The 27,882-nt window shown below is 39.1% G+C and overlaps 2 long non-coding RNA genes across 5 annotated transcripts in view; one reads left to right on the forward strand and one right to left on the reverse strand.

Annotated features, from left to right (window-relative positions):
• LOC101945015 (uncharacterized) overlaps positions 1 to 6,853 on the forward strand; it is a 192,575-nt gene extending 185,722 nt beyond the window's left edge. For both annotated transcript variants that reach the window (XR_006172607.2, XR_256147.4), the window contains one exon: positions 4,243 to 6,853. This is a non-coding gene — a long non-coding RNA (uncharacterized LOC101945015). The remainder of the gene's footprint in view (positions 1 to 4,242) is intronic.
• Positions 1 to 27,882, reverse strand: part of LOC135983655 (uncharacterized) — a 120,662-nt gene that overhangs the window by 22,736 nt on the left and 70,044 nt on the right. The window lies entirely within an intron of this gene.

The raw sequence follows: 27,882 nt of genomic DNA on the forward strand, positions 1-27,882 counted from the left end.
CACTTCCCTTCGGAGACTTTCACAACCAAAAGACTATACTGCAAGGAGTATTTTCCAGAAAGCCTACATTTTTCCTGATTGGTTTCATCTCATTACTACTAGTTGATAAACACCTTTTATAAATATGTTCTCTCTCCGCTACCCCACCCATTAGCACAATTTAAAGATGCTATATAACATATTCCTTGGAGATGCTTCTAGAGCCATTCAAGAACTCACCTCTCTCCTTGTAGTGCATAGCGGGACTATTTACCCTGTACTCCTGGTAAAACATTTTTTAAAGGGAGGGGAGAGACATCAGTTTTTAAAAAAATAATCCTACTGTTTTTTTTAATAAAGTGAAGTTTATCAAGTGACAATACAGCAGAGAATTAGGTCTGAACAAGATGCTTTGGGCCAACATTTTGAAAAGTACTTTAAATTTGCAACTACCCTACAATTATAGTATCTTTTAGTTGAAAGAAAGGCGTTTACACAATTAGAAGCATATGTGGTACAACAGAACATTAATTATCCTTCATTAATTGTTTTATACTAATTCTTTATTTCAACAAATGAATGCAATGAGTCTTTTCACAAGAATAAGATGACCAGGAGTTGGCTCCATATCGGTATGAAGTTATATATATTTTATGGTTCCTCAAGAGTGCAGTAAACAGAGCACGACATGTAGGGATTAGTTCAAATTGATATGAATGCACTAACTCCCTTTAGGAAAGATCCTTCAAAGGAAAATCATGATGTAGTCTGACATTATGAAAACACTGTCAGGAAGCACATTAAGTAATTTACTTTCCAATTAGGAAATATTTATTAGCTACATGCAGAGGCATGTTGAAGCTCACACTACTTTCTGAGGTAGCTTAAATGACAACATCTCAAGATAATCTCATTTGCAGCTTCCATTAATCTTTAGCAATACCTTTCCAGTTATTCAATTAACCCAAGCTGTTGAATTCATTTAGTTTTGCTTTCTCCAGAGGAGCATACAGATATCTGAAACAGTTGGATCAGCATTAAATAAAAAGGAACAAAATCAGTATTTTTCACATTCCCTTTAGAATTACAATACAAATATCAGGCTTAGAAACAGTCAAGATACTAAAATTATGAAAGCATAACTCATTTACATTCCACTTACTTCCCATTAGGTGAGAAATTAACCTGACCTACTGGTAATAGAGTTGAGCAGAAGGACAAGAAATGAATGAAAGAGACTGAGTTAGCTTTTAACTATTTGGAAATTCCCAAATGTTAGCAGTCTCTTAAGTATGTGCCTTTGTCTTATAGCTGCAGACATGTCACGACTATAAAGCTATTTGAGATGAGATAAAGCATTTTGTTGTGTCCATTAGCAGTGCCAAGCAGTAGCAATATTTATGAATCTCACCATGTGAAAACTGTTTTACGGTACAATACAAATAGTAATCTGTGGTCATCAGAAACCTTTTTATATACACACACAGAGACACACTTGCAAAACCAAAATTAAATTCCAGAAGAGTAAAGGAATTAAAAAAAAAACAAAAAAACAGAATGTGTGGTTGTCATGGGATAATCACCCCCACAGGGGATGAGAGGCACAGGATTATGCCTGATGCTATGTAATGCCCTACGGTTATGATTACCTTATAGAAACCACACCCCATTTTTTGCATTAGTGCTTACTTAGAATTCTATGAGTATAAATACAGCAAGGTGAGGGGAAGGAAAGTGCTGTGGGTTTTGGAGTACTCTGTAATCACAAAGAGATCAATAGATTTGTGTGATACCTTTAATCTTGTGACAGTTAGAAATTGAAATAAGATTGACCTAGTGTCATTTTCATTCATAATCATGGATTACAACCACCAATAACTGGTTAAATACTTGGTTATAGTTAGAAAAGCCACTCTATAAAACATTATGAAGGAATTCTATATTTAGGTCCTGATCCAACAGAGCAAATTTTACATACTTTGTGCAGTAGGTTAAATGGTTTTAGTTAAACCAACACAAAACCTTCAGCGGACACTCTCATTTCAGTTTGAAAGATTTATTTCAGTTTCACTTAAGCCATTTCCTAATGTGAAGCTAAACCAAAATAAGTCTAGTTTTAACTAAAATAAGTGTCTACACAGCCTTTTGCACCAGTTTAACTAACTTGATTTTAACAAAAAATAATCACACTAAGTGTGCTCATCTACCCACAAACTGGAACTGAAATAACTAAATTGATTTCATTTCACACCTTCAGTTATTTTTGTGCAAATCATTGTGTGAAGCTCTTTTATTTCAGAATATGCTTCTCCTAGTTCAGTTGGTTAATAAACAAAATGGTGCAACTCCATGTAGACAAGCATGATGTCATTTTTACATCACCTCCCCCCCCCCAATGTTTGAAAACATTTATCTTTGCTCTTGATGTTCAGTTTCACACTACATATTGGAACTATTGTTCTAAATCAGTTTCTTGTTTTAGATGCCTCCAAAAGTCAGCATGAGTAAATTTACAGATTTTAAGACCAGGAGGGATCATTGTGGTTTTCTAGTCTGATCTCCTGCATAACACTTGCCTTAAACTTCACCCAGTATTTTTGTCAAGCATTCAATAGCATTCCACCAATTCTAGGATAGAATTTTCAGCAGGGCCTAAGAGTGTTAAGCACCAACCCTCATTGGCTTTCATTGGATGCTGAGCACCTAATTCCCTTAGCCTTTGAAAATCCTAGTCTTCACTTTCACTTTGCACTCAAATATTAGGGTGGATCTAAATCTTTGAGCTTAATCTTTCAGAGAAAGATTTAAAATATCCTGGTCAGAAAGTTACAGCAATTCTAGGGTTTTTGGTTTTGTTTTGTTTTCTCTCTCGCAAGCCCTCTAAAAGTAAACAACTCGTTTTTCTCAGCTTGGAGAGGAAAGGAAGAGATCCCAAAAACTGGCATACCATCTTTCAGCCTTGTCTCCTCATATCATGTCAAATAAAAAAATAAGTGTTAGCCCTCACATTTTGGTTGATTGATGAAACACTATCTAGAGCTATAGTAAAGTTACTGCAAGGGTTGTGACCGGATGAGTATGTCAGTGCCACATACTGTGACTTTTAACTCTTTCACATGTCAAAATCTTTATACTTTGGCCAACATCTTCAGCTACCAGGGAATGTACCATGAAAGCAATAGTAATTTGCACCTCTCCTTCGATGAAAGGTGCAATAAAAGTGCCAAGTATGAGTATTGTTCTGACATCCCATTAATAATTATACATACTAGGAATGTAAACAGTATAACAGAGAAACATTCTGAGATGTTATAAAAAACAGAATAAATGAACATACATATCTGGCACTTAAACTCTTCTCTTGTGGATAATGATGTTGCCAGAATAGTTTGTTTTTATTTAATTATTTATCGCTGCATAATTATAGGCATATATACATTATACACTCAGTGTTTGCAGGGGAAATATATAATGTTAAAAGAACTCTGAAGTTGCAAACTTCAGCACTCAAACAAGAAAATGCCAAAGTTCTGCACTCTTAACTCAGCCCTTTTGTGCATATGTATTACATTACAGTCTTCAATTAAGCATAACATGCTGTTTTTCCTTTATTCAGCGCTTACAGTGGTCTGCTCCCTGTCCTTTATTGCTTAAAGGATTTATTGTTTCACAGCTTCTGGTGCACTGAGAGCAGGGGATGAGGGGATGAAACAACAGAGTAGTGGTAGCTGCAAACATTAGGTTTCTATAGGACCCAAGGCAGGTATAATGCTATGTGGGTGCACAGCTGCTACACATTTAAAAGAGGTGCATAATGCACACCACCCAGTACTAGTCACATGGGACAAGTCAGTAAAGAGCAAAATCAGGACCTGGCTGCAATAGATATGCCCTGAGACATGAGTTTCTGCCAGTAGTGCTATTTGGCCTCCCTATGCATGCAGGGAATGCAAGTAGCTGTATTATACCTACCTTGAGTGCACCTTGGATGAGGCAGTAGCTACTCTGCCCCCTTCCTCTTAATGTGTGCGAGCAAAAGGAGACATTATTTGGACTGTGTCTTTGGAACTATAGCTTTGGCTTACTAAATGTTCTCTGCTTATTAGATAACTGCAGAACCCCAGAACAGTATGTACACTATGAAAAACATTTGTATATTATGCTGAATACTCTATGTATATATAAATAAAGACTACCAAAGATTAACCAAAGTACAGTATCTTTCTACTCTTAACTACTCTTCTTTTTCCGTTTACATTCTAGAAACTATACGAGATGGCAGTTACTGCATCCTCAGGCCCTGCCCAGAGGGATATGAATGCCGAGATATGGAACACTATCAGTTTGATTGCATCAGAGGAGCCCTTATTGTGCCAAACTGAGTAATTCAGAATTACTTTTTTTAGTCCTTTCTTGCTCTATTCACTTTCTCATCCTTGATAAAAGAAGTAATAAGTCTAGATGTGGATAGTCTTGGAGTAAACTGCTTACTGTATTGCTTTGAAAAGCTCCTGTCTCTTGAGAATACACTAGATTTCTGCCACAGCCTATAAAACCTACAAGCCATTTATTAGACACCTCTTCATTTTAAGCTGAGGAAAGTAAAAAATAAGGAGTCTGACTTAGCCTAACAGAGAAAACAGATTGCAATGTGTATTTAGATCAATAGTAGGGTGGGTTGATGGAACCTTTATGTCCATTACAACACAAGTGTCTATTTGCATTCTTTCAGATGCAGTTTTCCATTGTTCCAAACTGGATTCTGCATATTCACAGTACGTTCTTGTAAAATTACTATTAAAAATTGGAGCTGACTGTAAAACCTTGATTGGAAAAAAGATGAAATTCTCACAAGTTTTCCCCCAACCCCATTTTCTTATTAGTTCTATTAAACGTGTACTCTGTGCAAACATAACTGGCATGTTACAAACATGAGTGTCATCCTTCCCTTGTGAGTAAAGTTACACGCATGCTTAAGTATTTGTGGAATCAGGACCACAGAGTATAATCCTATACATCATGTCAATCTGATTCACATGACTTACACAACTTAGACTGATAAGAACAGGCCTCATGGAGCAAAATCCTGCAGCTTTCCCATTTACTTCAGTAGGAATTTTGCCTGAGTAAGATGCCAGAATTTTGTCTCTCCGAACAAGTCTGCATTCTTTACTCAGAGAGCTTACGGAAAGAGAGGATAGATTCCCTGTCACACTGTAAATCAGGAATAATTCAATTGAACTCAATACCAGTGAGAGTGAGATCAGAAAACTGACACCTGACAATGACAAATTTACCATGTAGAGTTATGTTTGGGGGGGCCTGATTATGTAGTCCTTACTCAAGTATGGCTACTGCTTGAATGGCAATCTTGCCTGAGTGAAAATGGTAGAATCAGTCCTGTGATATTTGTATATATTGTACTGTCTTTTCATCATAGCATAACTATTATAAAACAAATTCAATAAGCTTATAAGAAGCAAATATTATCTGTGACACACAAAAATAAACAACAAATTTGTTTTTACTAATTTTGGGCCAATTCCTGCAATCCTTTACTTATTACTCAGGCAGCACCCACTGACATCTATAGGAGGTTTTCTGATAAGAATTGAGTAGGGACTCCAAGGTTGGTCCCTACATATCCATCTCTAAAGATTAAATAATATATAGTAATGGAATGGTACAAATATTTTAAAGTATTCAGATTAAACCTGAATGGACCACCAATGGACCTTAATATTGATCTGGAGGAGACTCAAATGATGGCAACAGGATATCTCGCTTTCTATATCTGTTCAGCCTTTTGGCCTCTCTGTGGAGACTTCAAACAAGATGGCCAGTTAGCGCCAGTTTTGGCAATAGTTGTGATGTGGCTACTTACTTATTGGGAACTGAACTGAGAATTCCAAATTCATTTCATATCAACAATACTATTAAAGTTGAAAGTTACGTACACTGATTATATTCCACTGAAAAGAGCCATATCTATATTGTCAGTATTTCATGATTTCCCTCTGCAATGAGACTATTAAAATATAAGGAGACAATATCTGATGTAAAGAATTTCAGCTAAACAGCTGAATGTTGAAAGTTATTCTACAGTCAGTGTGATGTTGCACTCCATATGCTTTATGATATAACTGAAATATGCTTTATGCAAAAGGTCTCTTGTAAGGTATCATTACAAATCTTATAATCTACTGAGTGTGTTCATCCTATTTGTATGCATGTATCATTCTTGTATCTGAAGCTAGAAATATGAAGTATAACTCTGAGGTCCTATTGTAGTTATGCAAAGTGTGAGCCATTAATGGTGGTTTAGAATCCTGACGGCTCCCATTGACTAGAACAATTAGTTGTAAATGGTTTATTTACCTACAAGGCTTTCTGTGTTCCAGCCCATAGGTAATGAAGAATGAGGTCTCACAGGGACATGTGACCATGTCACCTGAGACTAGAATCTATCTTTTATCTGGTACTTTTCCATTTAGAAGGAGGGGTGGGGACCCAGTGAGACAAAAGATTTCCACCTTGTGCCAAAGCTATAAGAGGGGTTAGAGCAGGACAAAGATGGCTGCCAGTCATGAGAAAACCCCTGCTTTCTACCTAAGATGTCTGCTGGAACTAACAAGGACTGTACCAGGGGAAAGGACTGGGCCCAGACTAGGAAGAAGTCTAGTCTGTGAAAGAAACTTATCAGAACATCTCTGAGAGCGAGATATTACCTATAATCAGTTTCTTAATGTATTAGGCTTAGACTTGCATGTTTTTGCTTTATTTTGCTTGGTAACTTACTTTGTTCTGTCTGTTATTACTTGGAACCACTTAAATCCTACTTTTTATACTCTAATAAAATCATCTTTGTTTATTAGTAAATCCAGAGTAAGTGATTAATAATACCTGGGGGAGCAAACACCTGTGCATATCTCTCTATCGGTGTTATAGAGGGCAGACAATTTATGAGTTTACCCTGTATAAGCTTTATTCAAAGTAAAATGGATTTATTTGGGGTTTGGATCCTGTTGGGTGTCTGGGTCCTGGAGTCAGGTAACCTGCAGAGCTGTTTTCACTTAAAGCCTGCAGCTTTGGGGATGTGGCCCAGATGCTGGGTCTGTGTTGCAGCTGGCTAGCGTGTCTGGCTCAACAAGACAGGGTTCTGGAAGTCCCAAGCTGGCAGGGAAAACAGGCTCAGAGGTAATTTCAGCACGTCAGGTGACAGTCTCAAGGGGGTCTCTGTGACAGTCAGCTCTTAGAAAAGAAAACTATTCATCAGAATAAAAAGATCAAAAAAAGTCTTAAGATGGAAATTATTAGACTGTCCCCAAAACCACTTAATTAGCTGAATGTCCACTGAGCTCTGATGCTGAATATAACATCCAAATGAATAACATTATGATACGAATTTAAGAACAAAGGCAAATCCGCAAACAGCTAAGTAATACAGAAACAGTACTATACTACCCCAGAAAATAACTTTTAATTAGCCAGTTCCACAACCTCTGTCCTTCTACATGTTAAATAGACAAGATTCACTGGAAATTGAACTCCTCCAGGGCCAGATTTTCCCATCTGACTGATCTATGCTTAGCTCAGAACTGCAATAGGGAGCCTGCAAAGATGGCTTTAGGCTAATGTTGCAGCTCCCCTGCCATCACCTAGCTCAGAGTAAATGCTGTCCTAAGGACAAGGTCTGTGTATGGCGGGAGGGGAGGTGGCAGAAATCTTGACCAGATGCACCCAGAATAATAGAAAATTTAGACCAAACCTCCCTGGAGCTAGAGAAAAGCCACACTGGCCCTGAGGAGAGGAGGTAGACTAACTGGATAACTGAATTTCTGGGAAAGACAGGAGCGGTCTTGTTCACAAGCCAGCCCAGGCAATCCCATCTGACACCCCCTTTTGGAGGAGAAGGCGGAACAGGTTATAAAGTTTTTATTTTTGTGGTTCTGTGGGTTACTGTGTGTATTAAAAGGGTTTCATCTAGATCAAGCGTATTCTAGTTAAAACATTCTTCTGACTTGTTTGGTCAGTTTTACTTACAATCAGGGTGTACTGTATTCTAAAGTGTCTTCAGGATAAAGTTATTATACAAATAGTACAGAAGTGTTCCTTGCAATCATTTAAGATGTTAATGGAATGTTGTTAAAACAAATCAAGTTGATAATGATAAGATTCCTAACGCAAAGACGATTGGTGATAATGCACCCCTTGTCTAATTCCAGTAACAGCATCCAACCACACCCCCAGCTCTGTATCCAATCTTACTGTGCATCTACTTCCATCATGTAAACTCCCTATTATGTTGATCAACTTGGCTGGTATAACATACAGTCAAGCCATTTTCCACAGGGTCTCTCTGTGGACACAGTCAAACACTTTCTTAACCCATCTTAATCTACTTTATCAACTTTTTTGACAAACAGTAGCTTTTTGATGACCTGTTGAAGAGTGAATATCTGTTCACAACATGATCTAACTGGACAGAACCCAGCCTGTTCTTCTGATACTATTTCATCCACTACCTTCATACTGATCAGCATGATGGCAGTCAAAATGCTGCATGGGACTGACAGCCATGCAATAGCTCTCCGGTTTCTCCACTGAGTACAATCATGTTTTTTTGGCAATACCATGATGATACTATCTTTCCAGTCTTATGGCACTTGTTTTTCACCCATGTTTTAGTTGGGTTTTCTACACAAGCAGAATTTTGCCTCCCACCTTTAGTATATGTGCTTGAATTCTGTCAACCATAGGAGCTTTTCCCTGTCTGAGGCCTCTGCTGGCTTCTTTAACTTGATTGGTATATGTTATCACCAATCTTCTTTGCATTAGCAATAGATTGGGTGAGGAAGTGGTCAACAAAAGACATCATGGATAGTGTAAAATGGGTTAGTGGAGATGAGCTACATGACCTTGTCTTTGCTTTACTAAGTATGATATGGAAAGGAATGATTGCCCTCACATCAGAGGTAGACAGAAAGCAGCAAAAATTGGATTGAAGGTAAATGCAGAGAAAACCAAGATTATGAAAGTAGGAAAGTGGATGACAGATGCAAAGGTGCACATCGATTAAAAAGAAATCAAACCAGTAGAAGAGTTCTGCTATATGGTGAGTGCGATGCCATTTGAAGGTCGGCTGTGATAAAGATATTCATAGAAGATTAAGAAAAACAAACTTTTGGAAGGATGAATAGCCTCTGGTCAAACAAAGGTCTCCACATCAAAGTAGAGGTCAGATTATACTTTGCCAATTGTACTGAGCACACCACTATATGGAGCAGGGACTTGGCCAATGACAAGGGCTAACAAAACAAAAAAAAAAGAGAGATTGGAAGCTGCCCATTACAGATAGCTGAGGAAGGTACTACACATTTAATGGAAAGACAAAACAGGAGAGAGTAAGGAAGCTGACAGAGCAGGACATATTAGAAAATATCATCAAAGAAAGAAATCTCAGGTGGTTGGGGCATTTACACCATACGGAAGATGGGAGACATTGAATTGGTACCTGAGGGAGGAAAGAGAAAGCTAGGAAGGCCAAGGAAGAACTAGCAGAAAACAGTGGCAGAGGATTTTGAATGTGCAGGTATCACCTGAGAAGAAGTATCACAACTAGCTAGTGACCTAATCAAAGGAGGAACTGGACTGCCCAATTTATCTGCAGCACAGGAGGAACTGTAAGGTCTAAAGTAAGGAATGTGAGATTCCACAGTTAAATTATAATAGTTGATTACTTGTGTGAACATATCATTGCCAATAGTCAGGAATATCCCGACACTCTGGATATCTGTTGCCCTATGGCTATCTTACCACACAAATCACTAGTTCTCTGTGGTGGTCAGCTCCTCAATTGGAGTAAAGCAGCATAGGTCCATTGACGTTAATAGAGATGCACCAATTTACACTATCAGAGGATCTGGCCACACGTGAACAACAGAGATTTGCAATGTTGACTTACTAGTTCTGCAACCACCATCCTGGAAGTACCGTATCACGTTTTAGAGACACTATAAAAATTGTTCAGTGGGACTCCATGTGGGTGCAGGAGTCTCTCCACTCAGAGCAAACTGTAGGATCAGGGCTATATTATATTTTATTTTATATAGTTATACATGAAAAAAATTAAGTTAAAAGACTATTATGCTTACAAAGTAAAGCACTCATTGTCTAATTAAGTAATTTTCAAAGTAAACTACTAGTATGTAATATAATAAATGGGTTTGTATGAAATTGAATTAAAGGCTGAAGGGTAAATAAGGCATTTGATAACCAAATTATCCATTCCTGAAAGTGCCCTTCAACACTATTAGCATTATTCTTGTTGGATGACAAGAAATTAAAGATTCAGCAAACCACAACATTAAAAATGAGTCTGGGTTTTTTCCATTCATCCCTTATGAAAGTTTTGAGATTTCCAGGCTCCTGGTCTCTCTGATTTTCCATAAATGTCACTTGGGGCATATGGACTAGGTGAATAAATGTTTGAAGGTGAGTTCCAAAGGTGAATAAGTTTTTATGGGCTGGGCTAAAATATGTAAATAATTGTCAGAGGGAGTGTCTGGTGTAGGAGTGGAATCATGTGGCTAGATAACAGATCCAGGAGCCAGACCTGACGGAAGCAAGAGCTTCTCCTAATTAAGTCATTTGAAGCTGTGCCTACTTTCCCTGTTGCTGAGTTTGACCTATAGCAACAGTGAGGATTGATAAGTGTTTTGAGATCCCTGGGTAGGCGGAACTAGCTATTGGTATTTAGGACAAGATGTCATTTGATATGCCTGGCCTGTAATCCCTTTTTGTGTAGCGTATTCTATTTTTTCCAACTAGACAGTACTGAGAAATCTCTACTTGTCAGTCCATGTGCCTATCACAAGAACAGATGGAGAAGCTCCATAGATCAAAGTTAAAAATCACTGGCTCTAGCGGTGGATAGGGCACCTCAGCTTTTCAAGTTGAACCTAATTCTTTCATCCTCAATTCTTTTCTTTTCATGATCAGCGGACTCGCTCTTTTGGGTTGCTACTTCTAATGAAACTAGCTGCTGCTGTGCCACCTGGCTCTTCCTATAGTTTGTGAGTGACTTTGACTTGTCAAGCTTCAGCAATTCTCTGAGCATTTTATTTATTCCTGGTGCTCCAGCTGCTAGTTTAACTTTTGTTTCATTTTAAAACATTTTGGGCTACTATCAGTCTGTGGTCAGCACTGGCTGTGTCAATGCCATGTCAGGGCTTTAAGCTCTGCAGCATCAGATGGCTTATTCTTTCTTGGTAACCCATGCATTGATTATATAATTTTGTATGTCTGACCTGTGTTTACTCTTCCTCATCCCCTCTTTTCATGCAGATTGCTTGGTTGAGGAGGAGGGAATGACAGCTCATTTATTCTTTAATTAGGCATTCAGATTATACAACAGAGGCTTGATCAAATGGCTATTTCAGTAATTGAGTCAGGCCTGAGATGGGTAAAATGAAGTAGTTGTCTGGATCAGGAAATCTCAAGGAGTGAGAGGATGTTGGAGGACAGAAGAGCTGCTGTGATTTGCTACAGACAGCAAGTCCAGTGGTAAAGACAGAGAAATGCGCAGAGAAGGGATGAGCAGTAACATGAAGGACTAGCACCTGAAAAGGAAAAGGCAAGCTTCCTAGCAGTAAAGAGAATGGTTGCAGAAGAGAGCAAATCAAGAACAGAGATTCCAGGGAACATGAGGTGATCATAGATCATAGAATATCAGGGTTGGAAGGGACCTCAGGAGGTCATCAAGTCCAACCCCCTGCTCAAAGCAGGACCAACATCACCTAAATCATCCCAGCCAGGGCTTTGTCAAGCCAGGCCTTAAAAACCTCTAAGGATGGAGATTCCACCACCTCCCTAAGTAACCCATTCCAGTGCTTCAGCACCCTCCTAGTGAAATAGTGTCTCCTAATATCCAACCTAGTCCTCCCCCACTGCAACTTGAGACTATTGCTTGATGCAGTTATAAACCTAGAAGTTTGTTTATTTTCCATTTTTTTTGTCTTGTTTTCCCTACAAGTTGTCAACTGATCTATTTGATTCAGGAAATGTTTGTTTTTGAACTTGCCCAATTTCCCCAGAAAACAAAACCACATTTTTTTCAAACATTCCTAAAAGTGCTAAACTGCCTTGTAAACTCTCAAGAGTTTGTTTCTAAAAAGAACTAAATGTTTAATGAGATACATTGTCCATCCTTCCCTACAAGATATTTATTGCAAAGTAGATTGGAATGGGCTTGTTTTCTTTACTGAAATAATTAGCACTGGACCTCGTTGCTGCTCTTCAATTTATTTGACAGATCATTTTCTTTACCTTAAGAATTTTTTTTCATTGACAGGGACACAATGTAACTATGACATATATAACTATGTCATTATCCTACAAGTAGGTCTAGGCCAGGAGAACCAGATGCCTGATTCACCAGTGCATTACTCTGCTGTTATGCCTTTTCACCTCCAAAGATCATGTGTGACCATCTCATCTATTGATTTATTTCTGTATTTCTCTTAATCTCACTATAATACTAGCCAAGGAGGTCTATAATTTCTAGGTTGAAATTCTCTAATGATTTTGTCAGGGCCTCATCTATTCCTGTCAGTTTTGAAACCCAACACTGCTAATAAAGTAGTGATTTTGCTGTAAAGATAGTCAAGACATCCTAGCGCATATAGCGAATGAGAAGACTCTTCTTAGGTTTCTGCCACAGATATCCCTTACCCACCCCATTCAATACTGGAAACATTTTGGCCTTGGAGTCAGGGAGCTTAAATGTTTCCATCATCTTCTCTTTAACTGATTGCAGGGGGGCTATGTCCTTGTGTGTATCACCTCAGGCTTACTTTTGGGTAAACATGAGCTGAAGGAGACTGACTAAGCCCTATTGGGAGAACACTTGTAGGAAAAAAAAAATAAACAAGGAGCCCTTGTGGCACCTTAACACGGCTACCACTGAAACTTGTAGGAAAGAGATCTTAGGAACTGGGGCTAGAAAATTAGCACTTTGAATAAAGCCTGCTTGAATAAAATATTAATTAGAAACTCCTCAGGTTTATGGTGAAAAGATCTGCTCTTATTCACCTGACAACAACATTTTGATGGGAACGAACAACCACATGTGAAAAATCTCTTTATTCCTTGAACAATATATTTACATATTTTTAGCCTTTTAGAGTGGCTTTTCTTAGGCACAGAGGGGCTAAGCAGTATGTAAGGTTGTGCCTGTGTAGCAGCCTGCTCAGTAGCAACTTAGTGACTGTAAATTAAGCCAAGAGGAAACGGAGCAGGAGGTAGCTCATTAGTAAGTTATCCGAAGGTAGCTTTCAATGAAGGGGAAAGTGATTTTGAAAATGTCCTCTGAGCCTAATTTTTCCAATTAAAAACAAATTCATGTTTACTTTGCAGAAAGATTCAGATGTTTAATATAGGGAGTTTTTTCTGTAGGGGAAGGGGAAGGAAGGGAATCAAGTGATGTTTCCATTTGTGTATTGATAAAGATCAGTGTTTTAAGATCCCAGAAGCTCAGTATGCCATTATGAATGAGAGTTAGTAGAATCCTTGGTTTGGATTGTACACTGTGTTCTAGTACTACCTCATACCTCGGGATGAAATTTGGATGAACTTTGGATGAAGTTAGCTTGATAATCACAGTGAGCCCCCACTCCATCTTGCCAAGAGCCATGTTAATAAGTAACAGGTACCATCCTGGAGCTGATAGAAAAGGGGATGTCAGGTTATTTGAGTCTGGGAGATAGGGGTAGTCATGATGGGTCTATAAATAGACCAACTGTTAATTCTGTTACTGATTACTGAGCAGACATATAAGACAACTGTCCAAGGGAAAGTCCATGGCTATTCTCCTAGGGTCATTTAAGTGTGAGATTTGTCTCTGAAGGTTTAAAAAAAAATTGCAAATGGATAACTATGAACTTATTAGAGCCAAGGAGTCTCCATGGTATTTTGTCTTATGTAGGATGGTGTCTGTATGTAGCCATAGTTTATTACAAAGTAACACTGCAGATGAGATTTGATCTCATATGGACTTCAGACATGTGAGCCAAGTTTGGCCGAGTATGTGTCTACCCATTCCAGCGGTTGGCCACAAGGAATTCTCCTTTAGCTCAGGGGGTAGAGACTTGTGCTTTTGGTGCTGAAGAGCCTAGGCTTAATTCCCATCCATGAAATACGTGTATGTGGCTACAGCTCTTTACACCCACATATCCTGTTTAATGCTAGAATTGCGTAGATTCGTTGTAAAACTTCAACATCCAAAATACAGAACAAGCCACCATAAATATATTTATACTCTAAGGCAGCACAAGCGTGACATAAGGTTAAATTATGAAGGTACCAGTACCATTTCTAACCAGTAAACCACCACACCTTAAAGTAGTATATCAAAAACTAGGAACCCCACTAGGTACACCCTCCCAATTTGACAGCAAACCATTGATAACTACTCTTGGAGTTTGGTCTTTCAACCAGTTGTGCACCCATTTAATAGTAATCTAGACCACACTTCCCTAGTTTGCTTATAAGAATATCATGTGGAACTGTGTCAAAAGCATTACTAAAATCAAGGTATATCATGTTTACTGCTTCCCCTCTATCCACTAGGTCAGTAATCCTATCTAAGAAGGAAATTAAGTTGGTTTGGCATTATTTGTTCCTGACAAATCCATGCTGACTATTTCTTATAAGCCTATTATTCTCTAGGTGCTTACAAGATGATCATTTAATAATTTGCTCCAGCATCTTTCCAGGTATAGAAATTAGGCTGACTGGTCTACAATTCCCTCATCCCCCTTGTTCCCCTTTTTAAAAATAGGTGCTATGTTTGCCCTTCTCCAGTCTTCTGGGACCTCTCCAGTCCTCCAGGAGTTCTCAAAGATAATTGCTGACATCTCCAAGATTACTTCAGCTAGTTCCCTAAGTACCCTAGGATTAATTTAATCAGGCCTGCTGATTTGAATACATCTATTATATCTAAATATTCTTTAACCTGTTCTTTCCCTATTTTGGCTTGCGTGCCTTCCCCTGTTTGTTAATATTAATTATGTTGAGTGTCTGGTCATCATTAACCTTTTTAGTGAAGATTAAAGCAAAATAGGCATTATGCACCTCATCTTTCTTGATGTCATCAGTTACTAGTTCTCCTTTCCTACTAAGTAGAGGAACTACACTTTCTTTTGTCTTGCTCCTAATGGATTAAGAGAACCAATTCTTGTTGCCTTTTATGTCCCTGGCCAGGTGTAACTCATTTTGTGCCTTAGCCTTTCTGATTTTGTCCCCACATACATGTGCTGTTCTTTTGTACTCCTTATCAATTTGACCATGTTTCCACTTCTTGTAGGATTCCCGTTTGATTTTCAGGTCACTAAAGAGCTCCTGATGGAGCCAGGCTTCCTATTCTTTCTAAGGTCTGGTCTATACTACCCGCCTGAATCGGCGGGTAGAAATCGACCTCTCGGGGATCGATTTATCGCGTCCCGTCAGGACGCGACAATCGATCCCCGAATCGGCGCTCTAACTCCACCAGCGGAGGTGGTAGTAAGCGCCGCCGACAAAAAGCGGCAGAAGTCGATTTTGCCGCCGTCCTCACAACGGGGTAAGTCGGCTGCAATATGTCGAATTCAGCTACGCTATTCACGTAGCTGAATTTGCGTATCTTAAATCGACTCCCCGCTGTAGTGTAGATGTACCCTAGCTTTCTTTTGCATCGGAATAGCTTGCAGTTGTGCCTTTAATATTGTCTCCTTGAGGATCTGCCTGCTCTCCTGAACTCCTTTTCCCCTTAGGTTTTCTTCCCGTGGGACCTTACCGACCAGTTCTATTAGTTTGTTAGTCTGTTTTTTGAAGGCCATTATCATTATTCTGCTGTTCTCACTCCTTTCTTTCATTAGAATCATGAAATCTATCATTTCATGATCACAATCACCCAAATTGTCTTTTACCTTCAGATTTGCTACCCATTCATCCCCATTGGTCAGAATCAAGTCTAAAATGGCTGTTGCCCTAGGTATTTCCTCCACTTTCTGGAACAAAAAGTTGTCCCTGATGCATTCCAAGAACTTACTGGAAATTTTGGGCTTTGCTGTATTAATTTCCTAAGAGATGTCTGGGTAATTAAAGCCCCTGTTTCTACCAGGTCCTGTGTTTTGGATATTTCTATTGTTTGTTTTAGAAATGCCTCATCCACTTCCTCCTCCTGATTTGGTGGTCTATATTAGACCCCACCATGACATCACCCTCTATTTTTAACCCATTTATTTTTACCAAAGACTCTCACCTCCTCCCTCTGGACCTCAGAACAAGTGTATATAATCCTTTATGTATAATGCAACTGCTTCTCACTTTTCCCCTGCCTGTCCTTTCTGAATGAGCACTTATCCCACCAAGTCTCTCTCCTGCCAATTAAATCATAATTTAGCCTATGTACTAATACTTCCAGTTCTATTCCCCATAAACCTTGCATTTGTGTACAGACATCTAAATTGTTGATCAGATTCGCCTAATGATTTCATTCTTGTTGCTCCTTTGACCCTAATGTAATTTTCCATGTTCCTCCCCACAACCCCCAAACATCTAACCCTCTCTTAAGGTCACCTTTTGTTTATATACTTGTCTGTGGGCTTCTGTCCCGGACCTCACTGAATCTAGTTTGAAAGTATTTTAGTATAGCATTTTAAAATAAAACCTTTTATTAACATATAATGAGCTTCATAAGAATAAGTGACAGCAAAATATTGTGGTTCTTGCCTTTAGGAGCTTACAACCTAAGGTCCTGTTCCCTATTGAAGTCAGTAATGGTTGTACAGTTAGCTTCAGCAAAAGCATGATCAAACTCTAAATCAGCCTACAGCCCATTAAGACTTTATTAAAGAAAGGTATTTTCCTGAAGCAGCTGAAAAAAATGCTGCTAGTCTAACTTACTCCATATTACCAAGAGAGTGATTAAATGTTCAAAATATGCAGAAGTCAAATGTCCTATTTCTGCTTTAAATCTTTTCCTTTTATAGGCTGGGGATTATACTCCCTGCTTTGAAAACCTGTGCTGTTTAAGAACAGGAATTTATTTACAGTTTTAAAACCATGCAACTAAAGTTGGATGAATACTATAAATTAACCTTTGGCACAGGAGTTGTAATTTCTCAAGCCAACACACAACTGTATGGTGCATAGGTCCACAAGTAGTGGGTGCTTTGGGGGGTTAAGAAGGTAATATTTTCCATGATTCATCTGAATTCCAATGTAGCCAAAGAAGGGTTCTGAGTCCAACATGTCTTCCTGTTTGCAAGTTAATTGGGTTCTTGCAGTCAGGCCTGGACATCACAGAGCACTAATGCATGGCACCAGCTGCATGACTACTTGTGCCATTTGGTTGAACCCAAAATAGTTTGTATATATTACAGAACTGGGGCCCATTTTAGTCACTCAGGAAAACCTCAGCACTAGTACAGCAGAGAGACAGATGTCAGGATTGATGCAGAGTTGTGCGGGGAGGCTTGCATGAAGCTGCCTGCCCACCCTGCCCCTGGCTGTTGCTAGCTACCAGTACTCTTTCATGAGTACTAAAGCCATTCACTATTGGTAGATACACCTGGAAAAGAGGAAACTTCTATTTTCCTGTAGTTTGAAACATAGTTGATGGTGAACATTAGAGAAAAATAAGGCCATGCGATCAGAAACTAGTACTCCTTCCTGCAGACAAATCTGTGGGAGGTGGGAAAGGGATTTGAAAATGGTATGAGTTCAGATTTTCAGCATTTCCCCTACTGTCTCCCCTCTAGGGTTAGTATGTTCTGGCCATGCTGAAGGGATAGGGCGTGACCTTCAAGTGACTAGAGGAAAATCAAATTCCAACACTGTGGATCTTACGGCAGCTATGCTGTAGCTGTTCCCTGGATGATTCCTTCATCCAGCAGCAAGATCCCTCAGGATCTTTAGTACCATTAGCTCTTGTACCAAACCTGCATCTTATCATAAGCCTTCCCCCAGCTGTTAGAATACACAAAACAAGAGTTAATGGTGGATGTGTTTACTTTTGCTGGCTTTTCAAGTGGTATTTGGGTTGCCAGACTGTACTACAGTACATGGAGTAAGTTCTCCCAGGCTCTGTCCCACCTTTGGCACAACATCTCTCCTGCAGATCCCCATTAAGTCCATGTGTAAAATGGGATAGGAGCAAGACTCACTTCCTCTGTGGCTCAAGCACAGCAGATCACATGTAACACACATCTATTATATAGGTGGGTGGCTTTGTAGGGAGCATGCCAGGTATGTTCTATTTCCCCTTTCACCTTCTTTTAAGGGTCTTCCACTGCATTTTTCAATCCTCTGCACTACACTGAAGGAACTTTTGGCCAGTTGTCACTGCTCCACTTGCTATGGGCACAACTGTAATAACACAGAAGTCACCATGCTAGCCCAATAGTTCATCTAATATCTTGTCGCTGGCAATAGCCAACCCCAGATGCTGTAAGGGAAAGTGCAAAATTCTCATAATAGACAGTGATGGAATAACCTGTCTTTAAGGGAAGCTTTTTTCCCCTTTGCCTACACTGTCTTAATAATATGGGTATATATCCCTTGTGCATATTTTATTCTACCCAGAGGAACTGTGGATGTGCTCACTACACACCCACAAATGTCTAATCCTTTTTTTAATCCTATTCAACTTTTAAATCCTTTGAGTTCCACCAATTAATTATGTAGTGTATTGTTATGGTAGAGGGAGGAATATGATAGAGGTTGTTAAATTGGAGAGGGTTCAGAGAAGAACCCCAATAATGATTTAAGGATTAGAAACCCTTATAGTGAAAGGCTCAAGGAGCTCACTCTAATTTAACAAGAAGATTAAAGGGGTGACTTGATAATATGTACCTCCAAACAGGAACATGTATTTGGGAATGCTTTCTTCAATCTAGTAGAGAAAGATATAAGATGATCCAATATCTGGAAGTTGATGCTAGACAAATTCAGGCCTGAAATAAGATGCAAGTTTTTAACAGTGAGAGTGATTAACTATTAGAACAATTTACTAAGGGTCATAGTGGATTCTCCATCATTCACAATTCTTAAATCAAGATTGGAAGTTTTTCTAAATGATATGCTCTAGGAATTATTTTAGGGAAGTTCTAGGGCCTGTGTTATACAGGAAGTCAGGCCTTAGAATCTATGAAAATGCCCTTCTGTTTAGTGATACCAGAAACAGGGGGATTAATGGAATTGCAGCTGTTTGTCTGTGGAGTCAGCAGCCAAAAGCTTGGAGGAAAGCAATCAGAAAAGGTAGGAGACAGAAAAAGAAGCACTTTTAGCAGTGTTCTAGGAGAGAGACAAGAGAGGGTACTTTTTTGGGTAAAGTGCAGGCTGGAGTGAGGCTTGGAACTGTGAGCAAGGAAACAGTCTCCTGTTGTTTGTTTCTGTGAGTTCAGGGAAAGAGGTGTTAGGCAAAAAGATTATTTTCCCCAAGAATCAGGCAAGCACAGACAATACTGAAGGGGGTTTATTCACGGTACGGGAAGACTGAAAAACAGCTTTCACAATATGGTGCCACAGTGGCAAGTTATATACATTCTCTTATCAATTCATTTGTATTTACCTGTACATACAGAGACAGACATTGTTACAAATCAAGAGAGAACCCTGAACAAAGATAAAAATAGGAACAGTACGTTCATATAGAAGTCATCCTGACTGCATCAAATAGATATGGCTACCTTGCGGGGGAAAGAGGCGGGGTGAGGAGAGATGAGTGCTTACAGATATCCGGTGGGCTGTGGAGGGAGGGTTTGTTCTGTTCTAAGAGCTGAGTTACTGGGCGGACATTTGACTATATAAGTTTATCAAGTGTTTACAGTTGGCAGTGCCTTTGGGCTACTTAAGCATTCCTGCTTGATCTGCGGTTTCTGTCTTAGCTGTTAGCCAGAGGTGAAAGTAAGCCGGTATGGTGTACCGGCAAGAGCCAATACGCCGTGCTGCACTGGACCGGCTTCCGCAGCAGTGATTTAAAGGGCCCAGGGCTCCAGCCGCTACGGGGAGCCTCGGGCCCTTTAAATCACCACCGGAGCTCCGACAGCTGGGCTAGGGCAGGGATTTAAAGGGCCCAGTGCTCCGGCCGCTGCGGAGAGCCCCGGGTCCTTTAAATCTCTGCCGAAGCTCGGGCAGCCAGGCTCCCGTGATGATTTAAAGGGCCTGGAGCTCCGCGGCGGCTGGCACCCCAGGACTTTTAATTTGCCCCTGAGCCCCGGGGCTCCCAGCCGCCTCTGCAGCTGGTAGCTCTGGGTTGATTTAAAGGCCCTGGGGCTCCCAGACACAGCCGGAGCCCCAGGGCCTTTAAATCTTGAAAGGCCACGCCTCTTCCGGTTGAGGCCACACCCCTGCTCAGGACTCCGGCATACCAGTAAGTCCTTTAAGTTATTTTCACCCCTGCTGTTAGCTAAATTTTAACTCTTGCCTGACCTAGGATTTTATGTACATTTCTTTGCAAATAAACAGGATTGCATTAAAGAAATACCCAATTCTATCATAAATTTCTCCTCCTAACAGAAACAACCTGCAAGGCCCTGAATATTGGTTAACTGTTTAGGCCAAAAAGGAGAGCAGTATAGTTTTTACTCCCTTTGTGCTTGTGTATGAGAAAGGGTCAACAGGAGTGCCTGACAGATCTACAATATACAGATTGACAAACAAGTGCAGTTCATACATCCTCCATTGTGATCCTTAACCCCAGGTTGATGGTAAACAACAAAATACAGCACATAAGCAATTTTTTGTGCCTATTTGTGCTAAAGTGTACTTCTTTGTGCTTGAGACCTCAGCAGATGTTTCAGTAACAATAGGATTAAAGCTTATTTTCTATCTTATATTTAAAATAAACCAGTTTATTTTTCTTTCAGTTTATGCACATTTAAACCTTTAAACATTGCTGGAATCAAAGAGTTTTCCTTTTCTGGAAAAGTACAGGTATAGCACAACTGTGCATACAAAAAAACTAGGCAGAATTTGAACAGTGAGTGTAATAAATAGCTAGATGGGAAGAAAGATGAAAATCTTGTCCATTATATTAAAGATTTCTAAGGGTTTCTTTTTCTTCGGACCCATATATCCCATTGCAAAGTCCTTTTAACCTGAACTAACTTAAACATCAACAAAAGTATCTGATTTACACTTCAACTTCAATAATGCCTGCTGGAGTTACTCAGGGCTTAATCACAAATCATCTCGTACAGCATCTGCACAAATAGAGAATTCTTCACAAACATAGAAGAGGATTTGTGTCAGTGTCTGAACAATTCTGGCATGCCTTCAAGGAATAGAAAGTTGGCAGTTGTAGTGAGTTTATCAACATCTACACTAGAACTACCAACATTAAAATGTGCTGAGCTGCATCAATGTTAGCAACAGTGGGGAGAAATCTTCAGAAAACTTCCCAGTTGTAGGCAGGGTCTTAGAACAAAATCACCAAGGTTACATGAGGACAGTAGCTGAGAATGACAATCCAGGAGCATATGTAACCACAAGTTTGCATTGCAGCATTTAGTGGTGTAAATAAGAAACAGTGGGAGAGGATACATAGTTCTTTGTTTGGAAATCTCTGTGTGCCTGCAGCCTTGATGCAGCGGGACAGAATGACTCTACATGGGCAAGAAATATCCAGAAACTGAGTGTGATAGGTACTAAGTATGGCCATGAGCTGTTCGAAGCTACGTGGATGATTTCCATTAAGGGCAAGCAGCCTGGCAGGACAGAGTCACTCTGAGAATGGAACCAATGGGAAATCAGGGAGACAGGGAGGAGTTTATAAATATGAGTGGGAGCCAGACTGACAAACTCAGCAGTGGAGCAGTGCAAGAACCAGAAGGAAGGATCTGCTACAAGGATTGTGTTCCAGGGACTTGCCACTTCGTTGGATTCAGATTATAGGTCCCCTCACTCCACAGAAGAAGACAACTAGAATTGCTGCAGCCTATGCAAATTGCCGACTTCTCACTAAAGAGACAGACAAAGTTTGAAGGAGACTCTGGGACTATGACTTGTTTCCAGTCTTTTAGGGTATTGAAGCACCTTTAAGGGGAGTTGGACATCATTCCACAGAGATTGGGAGGTTTTACCCTTCTCAGAGAAGAGACCAGCATGTGCATAATTATATTTTGCATTTAAGCTTGTGATAGTAAGAAGTACCAAAACCTGAGGCAGAACTCCCTGGAAGTGTTGTTTTTCAAAGAGTTACCAATAGTCACAATTATTTCAAGGGTTATAATTTAAATCTGTATTTATGAATTGAGTTTTAATAAATGTTTTCCCTTTCAGAATGTCACTGTCCTCCTATCAGAGATTTAACTCTGTATAATTGTGTGTGTCACACACACACACACACACACATGACTTGAAAAAAGACTAAACACTGGTCTTACCACAGCAGAAAGGCAAACATAGAAACTGGAAGGAGAAATACTGTACCTGCTGTTAGTATATGGCCTCCCCCCAAACCCATAACACATGCTCTTAAGAGAGTGGGCTTGTGGTTAGGGAGGAATTAAGACACTCCATGAGACTTGCACCCATTCATGCTACAGCTGAATTTGTCCCAGCATGTTACTTAGATGCTAGGACATAGATAATGATGGAAGCCGCTGGCTGGCTGGCTGAAGATTTAAGCTCTCTGCTGGCATTTTGTAAATTTTGCTGCTGCTTTTACAGTTGATTCTTTCTCAGAGCACTAATAGGAACAGAGTTCCTATTAAAAATAAAATAGGAAAGACTAGCCTGAGTCTGTGCACTCATTTTCTATTTCAATAAAGAAATAACCCACTCTCCGGATGAAATCCTGGCTCCCCTGAAAACAATGGCAAAAACTCCCATAGAGTCCAGTTCTGTCTTGCCTGCAAGTAAATAAGGACAACAGCTCTCATTAGCTCTGAGCTGAATATAAGATTGTATATGAATGATCCTTAATTTTCACTTGATTCATTTCTTTCCCTGTAATTAAATCCATCCTTTAAATTGTTTGGGTTTTTTTTTAAATCCACTTAAAAAAAAAGTGTCTGAAACCACCTGCATTGTTACTAAGTATCTTGGAAAGTGTTCTCAGATTCTATTGATGCTATAACTCTATTATGAAACAACCAGACATTGACATTGGTACGAGACTGAAGAGAGGCGATTCACAACTTTATAATAGTGTAAATTTCAATTAAATCAATAAACTAAACTAATGAGATAAATTTACAAAGCAAGGAAATTCAGGAGACATGTTTAATTCACACATGGCTAAGGACTACACATATCTGGGACCACCTGTTTTGTCTATCCTAGCCACCCAGTTTGACTGGCAGTTGAAGTAGGTAGCATTCATTCTGAATCTCTCTGGTTTGATAGCTTTAAGTCAAATTTTGTTTTGATGGAAAACTTTACTATGTTTTAAGGGGAAAGAGGTAAGTGGTGTTTTGTTTTTGTTTTTTTAGGATAAAAGTTGAAAGATTAATACCTTACTTTGAAATCCCCCACTTGAAGGGGGAATGGAGTTTTGCCATTGGCTTTAACAGGAGTAGGATTGGGCCCAAAAATAGTAACACTAATTACTTTAGTGCAGTGGTTCTCAACCTGTGGTCTGTTAACCCTTGGGGGTCTGCAGGCTATGTCTAAGATTTCTAAAGGGGTCCACACCTCCATTTGAAAATTTTTAGGGGTCAGCAAATGAAAAAAAAAAAGGTTGAAAACCACTGTCTTAGTATATGACTTAGGAACTTCTCAGACAGGTTACCTTGGTCTGAGACAATGCCACCTGTAATAAATTTATATTTAGGTTGTTTTAAGAATGCAAATTGAATAATCAACAGTAGAGAGTGGTTAAGATGTATGGTTTAAATCTGTACAGCAATAGCAATAGCACTTAGATCATGCCCAATTTCCACTGTCCTGTTTAGTCAGTGTGTGCAAAACAGTCTCTGTTATTACCATTTTACACATGTGTAAATGACTATAAAAGGTGGAAGTTGGAGGGGGAAAACAGCCCTACTGTAATGGTGCCAAATTTATGGGAGTATTATAGCCTTTAATCCTCATTAATTTCTCCCCAAAGAGAAAATTTATATTTCAACACCCCCAATCCATAAGTTTTTCTTCACATCACTACCATATGTCCTTCATTTTCTGCTCTCTGCCCCCGCTTTTTTTTTTTTTTTTTTTTGGCCTGTTGATGACACAGTTATAGTTTGAAAGACAAATAGGCTAATTGAATGATGTCTTTGTTAAAAATGTTAAACTGTTCAGAATCTAACCCAGAGAGCTGAGAGTTATCAAAATATTGTGGGCATCATGGTCAGAGTGGCTCTTGGTATGAGTCTACTGGTAATATGAATGAATTTTACAGTTGCTCTTTTACAGTTTGTATAGATCTTTAATAAACTGCCCATGAATGTCAGTTATGAAAAGTTAGACCACAAAGTTAACTTCCTAGGATGCAAGAATATTGTTTTTAGATACAACATTGAAAATCATGTTCTCTCACACAACATACTGGACATCTACTTTTAAAATCTGGTCAGGAAGTGCAATACTTTCAGACTTTTGGGTACCAGTCTTGTGTTTCAGGGTGGAAGCAGTAATTTCATTCCATATTTTAAGGTCAAGTATAACCTGTATAGAATTTCTTAATTCTTGCACTGAGCCTATGGCTATGCCTTGAGTTTTAATTCATGAGCACTTGCAGTTCCTGGTGATGTCAGTTAGAGTTAGGGTGCTCAGTGCTTCTGAAAATCAGGCCTCTTCTGTACATATATAAAAATCTAGTTTGAACTGCATGTAGTTTAGAGGTAGAGAATAAGGGTCTGCATTCTGCTCCCAGTGGTTCCAATGAGAGCAGGATTGGGCCTATAATGAAAATCTGTTCTGTTACATTTAGATTCATTGCTAGGTCTAAACATAATTTGAGATCAGCTAGTAAAAGGGGTCATGGCCTTTACCTTCTATTTTAAGAGCAAACTACAAATAGAGAGATTTCTTTTTTATTCATGTAGATTATATTTTTGTAACTCGGAGAAACAAATCTTACTTCAAGGAAATGCTCCTTAGAGACAGCAACCATTCCTTGTGTCACTGCCTGTGGAAAGATTGCTCCCTGTGACCTCCATGGAATGTGATGAAATATTAGCAGCCTATAAAACCAGATATGGAACACTAAATTGCCATTTCAATGAGAATATGCTTTTAGAAACTGCAGCTTTAAAACCAAGGAGCTGAGTATTCTTTTGTTACAATTTACTTGTAATTTACTTATTTTCACATGTTGTAGCTCACATCACATTTGAGATACTTGGTGTTTAGCAGTGTTTGTGTTTACACTTGTGCACACAATGAATTTCACTGTGGAATAATTACTCTATTTTCTTTTGTATGAAAAACTGTACAAAATAAAGTTATAAAAATTGTATTTGTCACAGTTTAGGGCAATTGCGCCTATATTTCCTCTCTGTGGTCTACCAAGAACACCCACTTTTAGGCTTCTGGCTCCCTAGCTAGTCACCTCTCTTGGTTGGAGACTTGTGTTTCTCTCTCAATAGGGATTTTTTCCAGAATGCACAGTTCTCTGCCTACACTGAGCTACCCAGTAAGACAGACTGCCTACTTTGCTTTCTCCTCAGAGCTTATAAAAAGGGCATAAGTTACCACACAGCTTCTCTTAAGCAAGCACATTTGTTAAGGTGAAAGCATTACAGAAAAAGACATTAGAACAATAATGCACACATGCTAATAAGCTTATCAGAGATCACCCCACCTCCGCTAAGGGCTTTGGTAAGAGTCAGTCCCTCACACTCTACCACAGGTTTTTGCCTGTGGCTACAAGTTCATAACTGCCTTGGCTCAGAAAAAAGCACAGCCACAAATCAGAGTCACATCTTTATACAGTTTTGGCCTCTAATCTTGTTACAGGTAATCAGCAGACAAAGATCCCCTCCTCAGAAAGCTGAGTTCTGCAAGGCATTCATTTGCCTACACTTTCCTCTTGAGGTTTCCTGGGAAACTACTTAACTTTAAAAGTTCATTCTAGTCTGGCACATTTTTCAAATTATCCTTTGAAACTCATAAGACTTCCCAGATTTATATTAGTCATGTCTCCCCCCCACACACACACACACTTTAGACATTGCATATAATCCAACAAAAATGCATAAACAGTGGCATTTTTAATGCAAGGAACTCATGAAATATTTAAGTTAAACCTTACTGAATTAATATTAATTCAGTAGTGTTTGTCCAGAAAATTACCATATCTGTCATAGTATTGTATTCTGTAGTTGCCAGTCACAGGTTTAACTCTCTTCTCACTTACAGCACCAGTGAAAATTCAGCAGTAATTGCAAGGTGACAATAGATTGACATGGCTGTAAAAATGGACAGGAGGCAAATCAGGTCCATTATTCATATAAATCATAATTTGACCCTAAATGTGTAAAAGTACTAAAGAATAAGAATAAGCAGCTACCACTTGAGTAGAGTACCATTCCCTGAAATACTGAACAGATTTTTCCTTACAGTAACTCTGTCAATGCACCTTTAAATTCTAGCAGGATGAAAATATCTAGAAAGGTTGACAAAAGTTGCTTTTCAGTTGAACTGCCCATAAAATGGGGTCCTCCACCCATAGAAAACATTTATGAGAAAATTTCATTTTTGCTGGAACTTTCCATGGACATTTTTGGTGAAATATTTAACACTTTCAACTGAAAACTTTAATTCAGAACTGTTGCCATGGTGACTCATGGGGGCATTAGTTCACATGCCTTCTGTCCTGATTTTCCTGTATGGACCATGTTCTCTGGCCAGACTACATCTGCCGGATATACTATCCACTTGCCAAACATCTTCAGTGAATAATAGGAGTGCCTGGTCGCAGTGCATGATGGGAGATAAAATCCAGCCAGGGAACCTGGTCCTTAGATGAGAATGGGTATGATACACCTGATTTCAAATTCCAATCTGAAATTTCCCATAGACACCTTTTCATGAAAAATTTTGTTTAGACAAAATTCCAATTATCAGAAGTTTTGACAGAATATTCAATCAGTCAACCTGTTTCTTAATGGATCCATTAATTCCCTCAGAGTTCTTAAAAGAGTTTTAGGTGGAGCTGGTCAAAAAATGGGATGAAACTTTGACAGAGCTTGCATTAAAAATTGACCCATTTGTATGGATTCAATTTTTTAAAGAAAAAAAAAACATTTAAATTTTATAACTTTTCTACCAGTTCTAGTTTTGGGCAATTGCTTCTTGGCCCCAAATGTTCTTGTGTGGAATATGACAGGAGCCAGTTTTATATCCCCTTCTTTTCAATGTATTTACAAGGCTGTTAGGAGAAGTCTTAAGGATATGTGGGCTGAGGTGTATTGAGTAAGCTCAAGAGACCCAGTTCTGCATAGCTATCACACTAGAAATAGCTTGTGCAGTGGAATGAATAACTCATCCTCATAAAACCAAAATGAATGAGAGCAAGCAAGATGAGCCTTAATCCAGACAAAACCCAAGGTATGTCTGTGGGTTGTAGTAAGAAGTAACTAGAAGAGTAGATGAAGGTGATATCTAGTCCCAGGCTTAGCTTTTCTCCATACTTGGGCAGCTTATTCTGATTAGATCATGGGGAAAAGGTTACCCAAAACAGCTTGGCATTTTGCCCACTGAAAACTGTAAAGATAAGGGCTAGCCAGTTCAAAAAGTGAAGCACTGATTTGATATGGTTTCATCATTCAAACTTGGTTAGTAATAGGATGCTGCACTCTAGGCCATCTGTAGAGTAGTTTTCATGTTACTTTCACAGTCAGACCTAGGTCGAGCATGTAGTAGTAGTAGTAGTAGTAGTAGTAGTAATAGAAATAGAGCATGTAACTAGGTCTG

This window comes from Chrysemys picta, chromosome 5 (genome assembly GCF_011386835.1).
Source record: "Chrysemys picta bellii isolate R12L10 chromosome 5, ASM1138683v2, whole genome shotgun sequence".
Classification (NCBI taxonomy): Eukaryota; Metazoa; Chordata; order Testudines; family Emydidae; genus Chrysemys; species Chrysemys picta.